The following is a 13,389-nucleotide window of genomic DNA, read 5'->3' on the forward strand; positions in this document are numbered from 1 at the left end:
GCTAAACTTGTTACAGATCTCATAATGACTCACATCACGATATTTGATAGATATTTGCTCTGATGACAAAGCTTTGAAGAATTTCTTCCCTATCATTTCAAATGTCACAATTAATTAGTGGTTTTACATAGCTGCACTTAATCATTGGTGCAGATTTATTGACTCAAGTAGTTCAAGAACTTCAAAGAAGCCCTTTAGTTCTTGTTCTTATTCAGTGTAGTAGTGGGAAGCAATATGTTACTGCTGGCAGGTATCCATCCAAAGGGAGAAAAACAGAAGACATGACTGCTCAGAAGTAGTCATCTCTGTGTCAGGGGTCGTGCACTCTTTCACTTTCCGTGTTTGTATTTAAAGTCACAATTTATTGCCTTTACATACCTGGCCTTTCTTTGGACTCACCACTTCAAAAGTTTATATGGGCCCTAATGACGTGCTCCCCTGTGGAGGTCAGGGCTGCAGGCCTGAGCGAGAGGGACTTCTGGCTACAGCAGGTCTCCTTCTCATCTCTAAACTGGGGGTCGTAAAGACCTGATCTATTAGGTGTCACACTTGTCTGTTCATCTGTCCCTTCTATCACCTTAGAGACTGCTTACACTTTGGTCCTTTGGACACATAGGACAAGGAAACAACATATCACTTCAGGCAGCCACAATATTACAAAACCAGAGAACCAGGCATTAAAATGAATGCAAAATCCTATTTTCTTATAAAATATTTTAATGCAAATCTAAATCTAAATCCATGACATACTGTATGTGTACATTAAAGGCAATACTTTAATGTTTAAATCTTGAATAGAAATATTCTCCAGACAGGTAGATGTCAGTTTATAAAAAAATTTCAGAGCCACTATCAAAAAAATGCCACCTCATAGTAGAGAGGTTTTTGTGTTTCTCAGAGCTGTGTTGTCAGAGGCAGGTAGCACCTGGTAGGGTCCCCTAGGGCACATTTCTGACAGGACAGAGGCCAGACAGGGCGATTCCAGGACCACTATGAATTAGCCTTAACAGAAATGAATGACCTTGCCTGTAATCGGGAAACTGGGCCCCCTTCTGTAGACAGGCCTGTTACGGGAGACCCCAGTGGCAGGGCCTGGTTATGCTCAAAACAATGCAAGAGCTCACTTCCCGTAAGGTTCTGTGTTGGGTTTTATTGCCGTGTCAGTTGGGCAACAGGTGGGACCTTCTGAGGACTGACCCTTGGCTTTTAAATGCCACTTGTCTACCGCTTTGTTGGAGGACGAGAAAAAGCCCCATTGTCACAAGGTGCAGTGTTGCGTGAACATTTCTTAAGGATTGAATTCAAATTACTAGGGTCTCTAGTACACTGTGACCCTTAGCTGCTGTGTGGCCACAAGCTAGTGAAAGAATTAGATTGTAAATACAAGCAGCTCACCATGAGCTAGATATCTACAGCCAGGAACTAAGATATTCCAAAATTTAGACTAAACCAGTTGCGCTATCATTTTGAAAGACGCCAGTTGAGGTGAGTCTGGCATCTGATCAGTATGTCTCTCAGTGGAGGTATTTCTGGGTCCTATCTGCCTTGAGAACACCTCTGGATCTCCCAAGAAGAGCATGACATGGCTCATGAGAAGGACATTTGGGATTATTTCCCCTGCCTGGTGCCACCACAACATTTATGCAATGTAAAATGAAAGGATGAAAGGCTCTACTGCTTTACCACTTCCTTTCCAATAAGTATCTGCATGTCTGACCATATCGGTCAGTAACCTCTAGGGCAGGAGTAGCAAACCTGCGGCTCTGAAGTTGCATGCAGCTATTTAGCCCCTTTCCAGTGGCTCCCTGTAGCTTTGACAAAGAAATTCATGGAAATAAAGCAGAGCACTCAGAGAGCGCAGACCAAGCAGCTAGGATTTCCCACCATTTTACTATTTTATCCACTTCACTTCAACCGATCACCACCAAATTTTTATCATCTGTTCCTTTTACCATTATCAACCTTTCCTGAAAATTTCATCAAAACCCGTTCAGAACTTTTTGAGTTATTTCGCAGACAAACAAACAAACCGACCAACGCGAAACATAACCTCCTTTCATTTTTCATTTTGATTCTTACATTCTCCAGTTGTAAATATGTGTAGCCTATACACCGATTAGAAAAATACTGTAACATTACATCAACTAGAAGGAGCGTCATACGTACACGGCCTGGCACATTTTAATCTACATTTTGCCAAACGTCAATAGCAATGGCTAGTGTTGAATCACCGTAGCCAGACTAGCAATGAATTCCAAAGCCAGAAGATGAAAAGTCACAGAGGAAAGAACAGAATTTAATGGCTCATTTGCTTTCACCGCCAACGCTGCAAAGTTAAGTTCCAATTAATCTTAAATAGTCCACTGCAGAGTGGCCACCTTGTGGTAAAACATATTAATGAATGCTCATTTAAAACTATTACTAATAATGATTGGCTAGCTTTGACTTTAAAGGCTGTGTTACTTCAGTATGATGCATAAGTTTGTTTTGTGGCTCCAGACAGATATTTTTGGGCTAAAAATGGCTCTTTTAAAAGTAAAGGTTGCCGACCCCTCTAGGGGAAAGGTCTACTCCATTACTGTCAGTCATCAACATGCTGTCCATTTCATGAGATGTAGTATGAGGTTGGGAGTCTGGAAGAATATATGGTTTGTATCACTACAGGAGTAGTTGTTCAGTCGGTGACCCTTGTGCTCATTTGGGATGGATCAGCAGGAACAGGGAAATGGTGTCTAATGAGGCGCTTGGAGATGTGTAACAACCTTTCTGCCCTAATTGAAAACCAAGTCATGTGAAAATGTAGATGTATAAATTTAGCTGGCTGAACACTGAAAACAGCATGCAGCTGGAACCCCTCTTGGGATATTTGATTGCAGCAGTTAAATGTACCTCTTTGTACAGACTTTACAGGAGCCCCAAGTTCACAGGTTAAGGGCGGCACCATTGACCTTAAATGATGAGGAAAGGGGGGAAGAGGAAGTTGTAAACTTGTCAGACTTCAAAATTCTTTTTAACATATTAGGTTTTTGTGCTCTCACTTTGTTCTTTGAAAGATGTTTGTGCTTACCCGTTTGACCTTTGCTTTGAGTAACAGCACATTAGATCGGTTTTTATCCTTTGAACGAATCAGTTATCTTCGTTGCTAAAGTAGTCCCCTGTTTTGCTTGTCAAATTTATCTTGCTGTTGTATTCTGTCCAACCCATTAGTAATTTTGCCCTGGGAGATTAAGACTGTAAAATGATCTGCCTGAGGGCTGACTTACCTACTCTCATCTATATTGGATTTTAAATCACTCTCTAAAACAAATCTGGCGACACTGTTCTTTAAGTTTTTCTCTGTTTCTCATAGTTTTTCTTCTTCCCTTCCTTTAATATAATAATAATTATTTTTATCACAGGTAGTACTTGTATTCATGGTAGTAGTAGTTTAACTTTAAAGTCCAGTGGGTAGGATTTAGGGGGATATATTGGTAGTAATGGAATATCATATAATAAATACTTTTTCTTCAGTGTGTAGTCACCTGAAAATAAGAAATGTTCTGTTTTTGTTTCCTTAGCCATTTATATCTACATAAGGAGTGGGTTCTCTTATACAGAGATCACCATGTTGTACCAGCATGTCTCCATAGTAGCCCAGAACAGACAAACCAAAAACTAGCTCTTCGTAGGGCTTTTTGTGATTTTACGTTTTTGTGTTGGCCACCGAAGTTGGAAGCCCCTCCACGATGAGAGGTTCAGAAAAATGACAGATTTTTTTTAAAAAGTGAAACTACTTTATTTAGTGTTTTTAATAGTTTAAATGGCTTGGTCTGTTTGTTTTGGAGAGGAGGGCTAACTGTCTGTCATGTGCTGAAAAGCATAGGAGAAATAATGATACGTAATGTGAAACTGCTTTAGTCCGTGTTTTTACCTGTTTATATGTCCAGGTTTGTTCGTTTTTGGACAGGAGACAACCTCTGCAGATAATCTGGCTCCTCGTAAAATCCTCTTGAACTTTACCATAAAACTGCTTTGTTCAGTTTTATTACCGGTTTTAATCACCTGGTCCATTTGTTTTGGAGAGGAACAGACCTCTGTGGATACTACGCCACCTGGTGAAAACCTCCTGAACAAAGGACATTGAAGGAATTCTAACCAGGAGAAGTTCCAGCTGGTTGCAATCTGCAGTTCTCACCACTAGATGCCACTAAATCCCACACATTGTTCCTTTAATAGAAGTAAAATTGCAAAGTCATGCAATGTCACGATAAGATCATCATAAGGCTACTTCAGCAGGCTACTAGAATGCCTTGAATCTGAGATATGAACGCTGTATGTGTGTCCTCAGTTGACCAGTCATGTGTAGCGTATATACTCTTATCAGAAGTTATGTGTGCAAGAGTACATCCACAGTGTGTGTATGTGCAAATAGATATGTGTGTGTGCAGGTACTTTGGTTTTATAGCCTGAATGGCTGCCTGCTGCCATTCAAGGATCAAAGGCCCAGCTCTGTCTGGAGTTTACAGTAGCCTAGGAAGTGCAGTGGCCGTGAGGCAGGCACATTAGACCTGCGTGAGTGAGCCTCTTTAAGTTTCAGTGCCTTCACTTCCATCAATCTGCCTCACTATTTTGTTTATCTTCCTCTTCCTCTCTTTTTCTGTCTGAGTTATTTGCTGTTTTGACGAGTGGAGGTCAACATTTAAAATCTAACAACTCCTTTTAATCGATTCCCATTGTCGAATGTTATGTTGAATGTTGCTGAAGCCAGTTGAGAGCCTGTGAGGGTTTGGATGATTGCTGTGTAACACGCAAACCAATCCAAGCTCACCATGAGCTCAAATCCTGTTCCAACTCCAAATTCAGACTAACCCCCAGCTCCAGTCTGAGAGCCACGCTGTGTCTGCCTGCGTCATCCAGCATGAACTCACAGTGACAGGATCATCAGTTGGCCTCTATAAGTGTTTTGTTACGCATATGTCTGACTTTTCCTATACCATTGTACCATTTCACTAGTTATCATAGACATTTAAAGAAAAAGCTTTTGTTTAAGTAGTTTTGTGTCTAGCTTTTTAACCTTATCTCATTCAGACATGGTGGGTCTACAGCATGACGCGCACACACACACACACACACACACACACACACACACACACACATACACGCACAAGGATATGGGGATTTATTTACTATTTACCTGAACGCAATACAATGTTGTAAGGCTTAGTTTTCTGGGAACTTGTTTTAATAAAACTGTTGTCATGCAAATCACACATCACCTCATTGGCTGCAGGCTCACTAGATACGCAGTTGTTCAACAAGTTGTTTCCAATCCCGCCCATGCAAGACACAAATATTGCTACGTGATTTATCACTGTACTGTATCTCAAGAACCTCTTGGAGAGTTAGCACACAAAGCTAGATCCAGAGTTCATGATAGTTTCCACTATTACGGCAGAGACATCTACCTACACACAGTGTCTGCTCTCAACACTCTAAAAGCATTCCTGGAGAGAGAAGAGCCTCTGTGTCTGTATGTGTATGAATGTGCTCTTTACCCTGTCTTATAGTGATATGACTGCATTTACACTGGGAGAATGGATTATGTCTAAGGTCAGTCTATTCTTAGCACTGTTTTAGACTGTTTGGGTTTAGCTTTTGCTTTCTAAATTCCATGATAATTGGGGATCTCTAGGGATGGAGCCTCACAACATTAGCTCCAACTATAAATAACTATCTTACAAACACACGCACGCTTGAACACACACTGTAAACTCATACAAACACGCACACACAGTGGCACAATGGTGAAACTTGTTTTTGTAAAATAGCAGCAGTGAGTTGACTGCTTTGCTTTTTCAAGCCAAGATCAAGCCTCTCCCAAACCAGTATCACCGTCTCTCGGTCATGTAGCTTGTGAATTTGTTTCAAACAAATCAAATTAGTTTTTATCCCCCAAGTTAAATATTGTCTCACTCAAATAAAGCATTTGAAGTGTTTAGGCTGTACTCACCATTTAAGGTAGTGTACAAAGAGGAAAAGTAGAGCTTTGTCTGTGGCCGCAGGCTTTGCAGTACTCTACACAGCACGTGTATACATACACACGGTCACACACACGGTCACACACTTTTACTCTGCACGGCTCTTTGAAGCTTCTCTTCCTGGGTTCTGCTGACACACTGAGTGTTAGTGCAGTAAAAGGTGACACATGGTCACAGCTCAGGTCATCACTGCTGAGGTGTGAGATGGAGGTTGTTAACGTCGGTTGGTCTTCTTCAGTAAATGGTATTACGCACAGGGATTTCTTGTATTGAATGAAATCTGTTGAGTCAGACCTGATGTTTATACCGCCCTAACCTGACAGCAATGTTTAGTGAGTGAGAAGTTAATTTCAGACGTTTTCTGTATAACACTGATTTGTTGGTAGTCACTCTTCATGATGTTGCAGGCAGTTGCAGTGCATTAGGGCCGGTGTAATCGGCCTTGTTTGAGAATGTGAACCGGTGTTGTGCTTCACTGTCGGGGGAATACTCTGATCCCATCTAATGCAGGAACAGCTGTTAGGGATCACAGTCTTAACTGCTCGCCATATCTGTTCATGTATCAGAAAAAACAGAGCCCTGCTTACAAAGACATGCTCTGCCTTAGTGGCTTTAAAGGAGAAAGAGGTTCTAAAAAAAGCACTTTGAATTTCTGAGTCAGTCCACTGTTCTGACTCAGAAACTCAAAGCACTTTGAGTTTCTGAGTCAGAACAGTGGACTGTTTAGACTATGATTAAGTTCGTATTTATAATTTGAAGCATAAATGCATCAAGAAAAAACTACTTAGTGTGATTTAAAGGAGCAGTGTGTAAGATTTAGGGAGATTTAGTGGCATCTAGCAGGGAGAAGTGCAGATTGCAGCCAGCTGAAACTTCTCCTGGTTAGAATTCCTTCAGTGTCAAATCAGCATTTGCCAGAGATGGGCCGCTTGCCCAGCACCTGTACCTGTGTTTTCTGACACTGCTGATTGCAGACAGGCTGCTAACTGCAGTAACTGACGTGAAAATGCGAATGGCCCTACTTAGAGCCAGTGTTTGCTTTGTCCATTCAGGGTCCCTGTAGAAACATGGTGGTGTAGCATGGTGGACTCCATGGATAAGGGCCTGCCCCATATATATAACAACTCATTCTAAGGTATTTATACCTCACTTATTTTTACAACAGGGGATAGTTTTCAAAAAGGACGACAATGACGCAAAAGACAATGGTCAAAATCTGTCAATACATATGATACATGTTACATGATATTGAGCTAACTTTTAATAGTATGAGAGGTCCATGAAAGTTCTACATAGTGCAAAACAGTGGGTGGTCAAAGCTTTTGTTAAAAGTTATTCTAAATCTGGTGTGTCATTTTTTTATTTGGTGTTTTGGTGCCTTTTTCTCTGCTGAGCCCGTTCTTGGTAGATTCAGTTGCTGTGGTTTTATCCACATGAAGCACTCCTCGGTTTTGGTTAACTTTCATGTCCTAATCTGAGTTCTTTAACAGTCATGGTACAATTGTCCCTGAGGTAAATTGTTTATTGGAAAACATACCTCCTGTGAAAACACTGAAAAAATTTTAAATGCTAAATGGCAAAGAACACAGATTATGAACATGGAGGTCTTGTTGTCTTTGTCTTTCTCTATCCCTCTCATGTTTTATTGTTTTATTTACTTTGTTGGTTTGGTCCTGTGCTTTTGACTCATTTTGTTGTCTTTTGTTATCAGTATTTGTTTATGACTATGAGTGAATTCAGAAACTCAATATCGCTATATTATGTTGCTCTCTTCGGCCACCTAGGCAGTTACCCAGTTTCCTGTTCCTCTGACTGCACTACTAAGTTTTTTAATAAATTAAATGCATATCATATTAAACCTCATTCATTAAAAAGGGCTTTAATAGACAACAGTATATAAAATCAATATGTTACTAATGCATACACTTACTTGACTCCTTGTATCCTCATCAATTATTGTCATAATTAAGATATTCAACTGAGTGTCCCAGTCCTAGCTTACAATAGCATATATGAGAATGCCCACATTGAAATATGGATGAATCTGCCTGTAATGATGAGCTTCTCCCACCAATTTTCAGTTCCATAAAGTTATAATTACTAACAGGCATCCAGGGTATACATAAGATTATGATCTACCTCCAAGCAGGTGCTATGATGACATACAGTATCTAACCTTGCTGGAAGATACTGCAGCCTGTGCCTGTAGGACAGAGCGCATCAGAGATTGACATTAACATATTTGCAAAGAGTAACAATCTGTTTATCAGTTGTTTCCGACTACCAAGACATTCACAGACGCTCAATGACTGCCCAACACTGGTGTGTCAGGGCCTTAATACATTAGTCAAAACAACTCCACTGCTTTCCCCGTGATAAACCTCCAGGCAAATGTATTTCTTTATATAGAGAAAAGTGGCTGTGGCAGTGTGCTGATTGCAGATAGCAGGCACATGCATGTCAATTTAGAATGATTCACATTCACTGACTGATGCACGGTGGTATGAACAAAATGGGCCAGTGCCCACGTGTCATAAATCCAACGGTAATTTTGTGTGCATACTTTTTTTACGTGCAGAGTAGGAATAATCTGCTCACATATAAATGAATGAGGTGCAATATATCTTCTATTTTTTATTAATATATTCTGAGTTTTGTAGACTTTTAGTAAAGAAAAAATAATTTTCACTTGATGGTAAGTTGAGTAAAAGCACTGGACTATACACATAGATTGTGGTCATAATCACTCCCAGCAGCCATGTGTTCTCTAAAGAGCTTTATTTAAAGACTTATCTTAAATTAATACGTCAGATAACACTCTGTACTCTAGGAGATTGCTGTCACGACCGTTTTCAGAGCCACAGTTGCTTTCTTCCTTGACACAAAATACTTCCAGATGAGCGTGTCATTATTACTTCAAGTCTCCAAATTACTCCCTCTGTCCTGTTTTTCACTTCACCATGTTTGTCTGTCTCTGTGTTTCCGTAGCCGTACAGCTTGACTGCAGGTTGTTTTATGATAATAATGACATGATAAAACCCCGGCACAACATGCTTTTAAAAACAGACTTACAAATAGCGTGCTAATAAAATGCCATGGCTCATCTGGGTGAACCCCTTCAAATTTTAGTCTTATCATAAAAAAATGTGTGTGTGAGACGGGAGGGATTTCACACAGCAGGGTGCAGTGATAATAGCATGTGAGGTTCAAACACAACGTGTTGAAGAAGTGCGTTAACTTCATAAGAAAGAGCCATGTGTGGAGCTTCACCAAACTAAATGGGGCACTTAATGAACTTGGCATGGATCTGGAGGGGTAAGGTGAAAGGGAAGGCTGGGTTGGATGATCTCCTCGTCTATGCGTGTTTCGATTTCTCATTGCACCCTCAGTTGGCGATGATTTTTCTCCAAATATGGAAAGTTAGCCCCAGGAATACGCTTTTTCATAAAGGCCGATCAAAGAAAAACTGAATGAGAGACTGCATTGAATTACAGATTCTAGTGGAGAAGAGGCTATTCTGCTCTCTGTCATGAGTGGACTGAGTGTTTCTGTAGTTCCAACAACTCCAACTGTGTGATAGGTTTTTTTCTTTTGTCGCTTGTGTCACGTCATTTCCATGCATTGGACCTTTCCAGTTAAACTTTCATTTATATAGTCTAAGATAAGAGACTTAATGTATTTAAACCAGGACCTCCAGTATTTAGATTAAGTAGCTTGTGAAAAATGTTTGTCAGATTTAGTAGCCACAGCTGTTATTTTAATGTGTCTGAAGCAAGCAGAATTGTGTATTTTAAGCCTAACTATAACCAAGTGGTTTTGTGCCTAAACATAACCACACACTAACCAGAGCACTGTCAAAATGTGAAGTTTCAACATATCTGCTACATGTTAATGTACAAATGACACATATCCATGATTTGCAGAATGCATGCCATCATTTATTCTGGCGACTGGGTTGCATCAGGTGCTGGCTCAACTTTTATTTACCTAAGCCGCACATTGTCAGGCCAGCTGTCAGCATCAGCTTCACTTAGCCAGCCTTAGCTGTATTTAGACTTTGCTTTGGCTTTAGCTTAATGCTAAAATGTACATGCTAACTGTCTCTCACTAGATGAACTTATTAGAATTTGACTCTAATGACAAGGTACCTGTGACTGAGACCACATCGGCTGAACTATGCTGTTGTTGGGAACTGCTGCCTCCAATTTTCTCATCTCCAGTGTTCTTATCTCTTTCATCACAAGCCAGAAATAATAGCAGGCATTAATTTAATTATGGTAGAAGAGTGATATTGCAGGAGGCACATTTCTAGCGATGGATCTTGGTGTGATCACTTCCCTCACACACTGTATCATGACCTCTGTGCCAGTTTGACTGAACAAATTGTTGTTTATAGCCAACTTCCAGAGTCTAGACTGTACACATAATATCACATTAGCGCTCACTGCTTCACAACTCTCACTTTTCAGTCTTGTACAGTATGTGATCGGCACTGGTTTTAGAATCTAGAAATACAGTGTGTACCCTCAAAGTAGATTCAATGAAACAAAACCAGATTCTAAAAATAAACAAGGAAAGTGAATGCTCTGTGAATCACTTGTATGGAACACTTGAGTTGTGGTGTGGTTTGGAGTTGTTACAGACATACTGACAGCAGGAGAGGCCAGAGAGGGAGACACCTCCAGTCGGTCATATGGCACACACACACGCACACACACTAATCAGCTGTCCTTCACTTTTGCATCTGCAATGGCAATTACTGAAAAACAATAAGCTGGCAAAAAGGACTCATGGTCGAAATTAATCTACCACAAGTGAAAGGCCAAATAAGATTCCTTCTGGGGCAGAGCTCCTTTTGGATCTATCCGAAGTCCTCCTTAATCTTCTCATAGCTACCGGCTTTAGTGGAGCCATAACCATAACACTGAGTCACTCAACTGTTCATTAGCTTCTGAGAGGAATGTCTGTGTCATGTGTTATGACAGGAGTTAACGAGTGCCAGTATTTTGTGTTTTATTTTCATAACCCTTATTACAAAAGGCTGACAAGTTCATGGACTCATGAGTGCGCACACACACGTTCACATAAAACTAGGAGTTTATATGCAAAGATTTCTCAACACGGAGCAAAACCAATATCTTTAATCAAGTTTACATCTATTGGTTTCAACACTGAACATAATCTCAGTGGTATTTACATGTTTATTTGCATCCACAAGTTAGTCATCAGTCATGGGTGTTTGTCTAAGCTGATCATCCATGCAGTGAATCTGTATGTGTGTTTTCATGTGTGCACATGCCGAGGCTTCTCCGTGTCCATTTGATGTAGCCATGTGGTTTTATTTTTGACAAGTAAAGCATCGCTCTCTGTGGCTTATAGATAACAGTGCCTCTCAATCTCTGTCACGCCTCCCTCTCTGTCTCATTGTAAGGATGGATGTCTTTTTAATGGTGGAGGTGGGAGAAGTAGAGCAGAGCTGAGAACAGGAGCTGATGTTGGAGGGAGAACAAACGCATTAGCCCTGAGAATTCCTGATAGCAGCTATCTCGCCGGGAGGTTTTTCTGTCTGCCTCATGTGATTGGCCTTGAGCTTGCTAGGTGATTTGGCGATGTTCTGTCTTGTGGCATCAGCACTGTTTTTCCATCATTTCTCTTGTCTGTAATTCCACACACCTTTTTATCTCGTCACATTAATCTTGCACTGCTTAACGTCACTGGCTGAGCATTATTCTTGAAAGGTCGCAGGTCAAAGTTTCTTAGTGTTTCATAAAAGTCCTCTATCACCCGGGAAGCCAACACTTACCATAAAGGGAGGAGAGTTTTGTAGCGAGACAGAGATGGATGATCTGGGGTTGTTCGTGTGGAGAGCAGGTGTTGTCTAGAGGAAAGAGCCTGCTGGGTGTTGTCTATGTGTATGTGTTTGGGTGTGTGTGTCCAACAGAGACCCATGTGAGGCAACATGCATGCAAGAGGCCAGGCCACAGGCCAGAGGAAATAACTTTTGAGATCAGTTATGTCCTGAACTGGCCTGGTTTATAACCAAAGGTGTGCTGCTGTCGTCCACTTGAGCAAAACAAACTGCGAAACCTACATGTGTTTCTGTTTACCTGTGACATCTGTTGTAGGGAATTAGTCATAAAAAGCACTTAAAACATTTACGTAACTGGCATTCTGCTTAGTAACAAAGCACGCATCGTGAAAACAGTTAACATTTTTAGTAAAATGTTAAAGCAATTACGAAATTGACACGGATAAACATTCTTCTGTTTTTTTCTAGTTAGGTTTGCATAGTATTCAGATGATGTCAAATTAAAAAGTAAAAGATGAGAAATAATCTATTGCTTTATGCATCTTAATCACATTTTTTGTTACTTAAAACTGAAACCTGTAACTATCCATTTGTTGCCTCCTTTTTCATCTATGGAGCGTAATTGTGATGACTTTTGAACAATAAAGTAAAGGTTATTGAATTGTCATAGCAGGTTTTGAGGAAGCCTGCTATTTATTTGAGTCAGCCTTTGCGAAGACTTAAAAAATGTGTCATGTATACATAGTGTGACATGCATCAATGCCAGTGTACTGGCTCTGTTTTGAACCATGCTTTATGGCATTGTCTACCAACACAAGTGTTGTGGTTTGTATCTCGCTGCTTTTATTTTGATAGTATGTTCCGGTTGTGTGTGGTTGTTTGGGTAACTTGACTTTTGTTCCTCCGGAGGCACCCTTCCCACCTGCTGCATCGAGGAGTGATTGGACTCACCTGTTTCTGCTTTGCCAATCAAGCCGCCTACTTTAAGCCTGCTGAGACACTCCTCGACGCCAGAGTAAACAGAGAACCTCCGTGGTATCAGCTTGGCTCCCGTTTGGTAACATTGTGAATTTTCTCTTGTGCATTCTGGTGAGTTTTTGTAACCATGTCTCTCCTCCGTCTTTTTCAGTGCCTCCCGTGCCCTCACAGCCCAGCACTCTCTGGACGTCTTTTGTGTTCTTTTTGAAGGACGCTAGCAATTTTGATTTTTTGTGGATTCACTCACCCCTTTGTTAAATAAATCATTGTTCTAACCTGCTCCGTTTCCACTCCTGGGTTCCCTCTCTGCACCACACGTCACAACAAGTGCAACTTGACAAGCTGAGCAATGTCTCCCAATATTAAAGAGTGCAGCTAGTCTCAAGCCAGTTGAATATAATAATGCATGAATAAAATAAATGTGTGACTCTAGTTACCAATCATTCCATATTCAGTATCTGGTCCTTGTTGATTAATCAGGTCCATCCAGTCCACATGCTGCTGTTTTATCAAAACAAAATGTGAAAGTTTTTCCTCAATCTTTGTTCTTCTTGCTTCCACTCTTGCTGCAAACTGTACAGCGGT

At 40.7% G+C, this 13,389-nt stretch overlaps 1 long non-coding RNA gene across 2 annotated transcripts in view; it reads left to right on the top strand.

The window, feature by feature from the left end:
- Positions 1-13,082, top strand: part of LOC117253055 (uncharacterized) — a 30,234-nt gene extending 17,152 nt beyond the window's left edge. Inside the window, exons 4-5 of one of the 2 annotated variants that reach the window (XR_004501357.2) lie at positions 12,736-12,861; positions 12,956-13,082. This is a non-coding gene — a long non-coding RNA (uncharacterized LOC117253055). Of the gene's footprint in view, positions 1-220; positions 12,862-12,955 lie in introns of those variants that run through there. The other variant, XR_013493244.1, reaches the window with a different exon arrangement.
- The last annotated feature ends 307 nt before the right edge of the window (positions 13,083-13,389 follow it).

The sequence above is a fragment of the Epinephelus lanceolatus genome, chromosome 2 (assembly GCF_041903045.1).
Source record: "Epinephelus lanceolatus isolate andai-2023 chromosome 2, ASM4190304v1, whole genome shotgun sequence".
NCBI lineage: Eukaryota > Metazoa > Chordata > Actinopteri > Perciformes > Serranidae > Epinephelus > Epinephelus lanceolatus.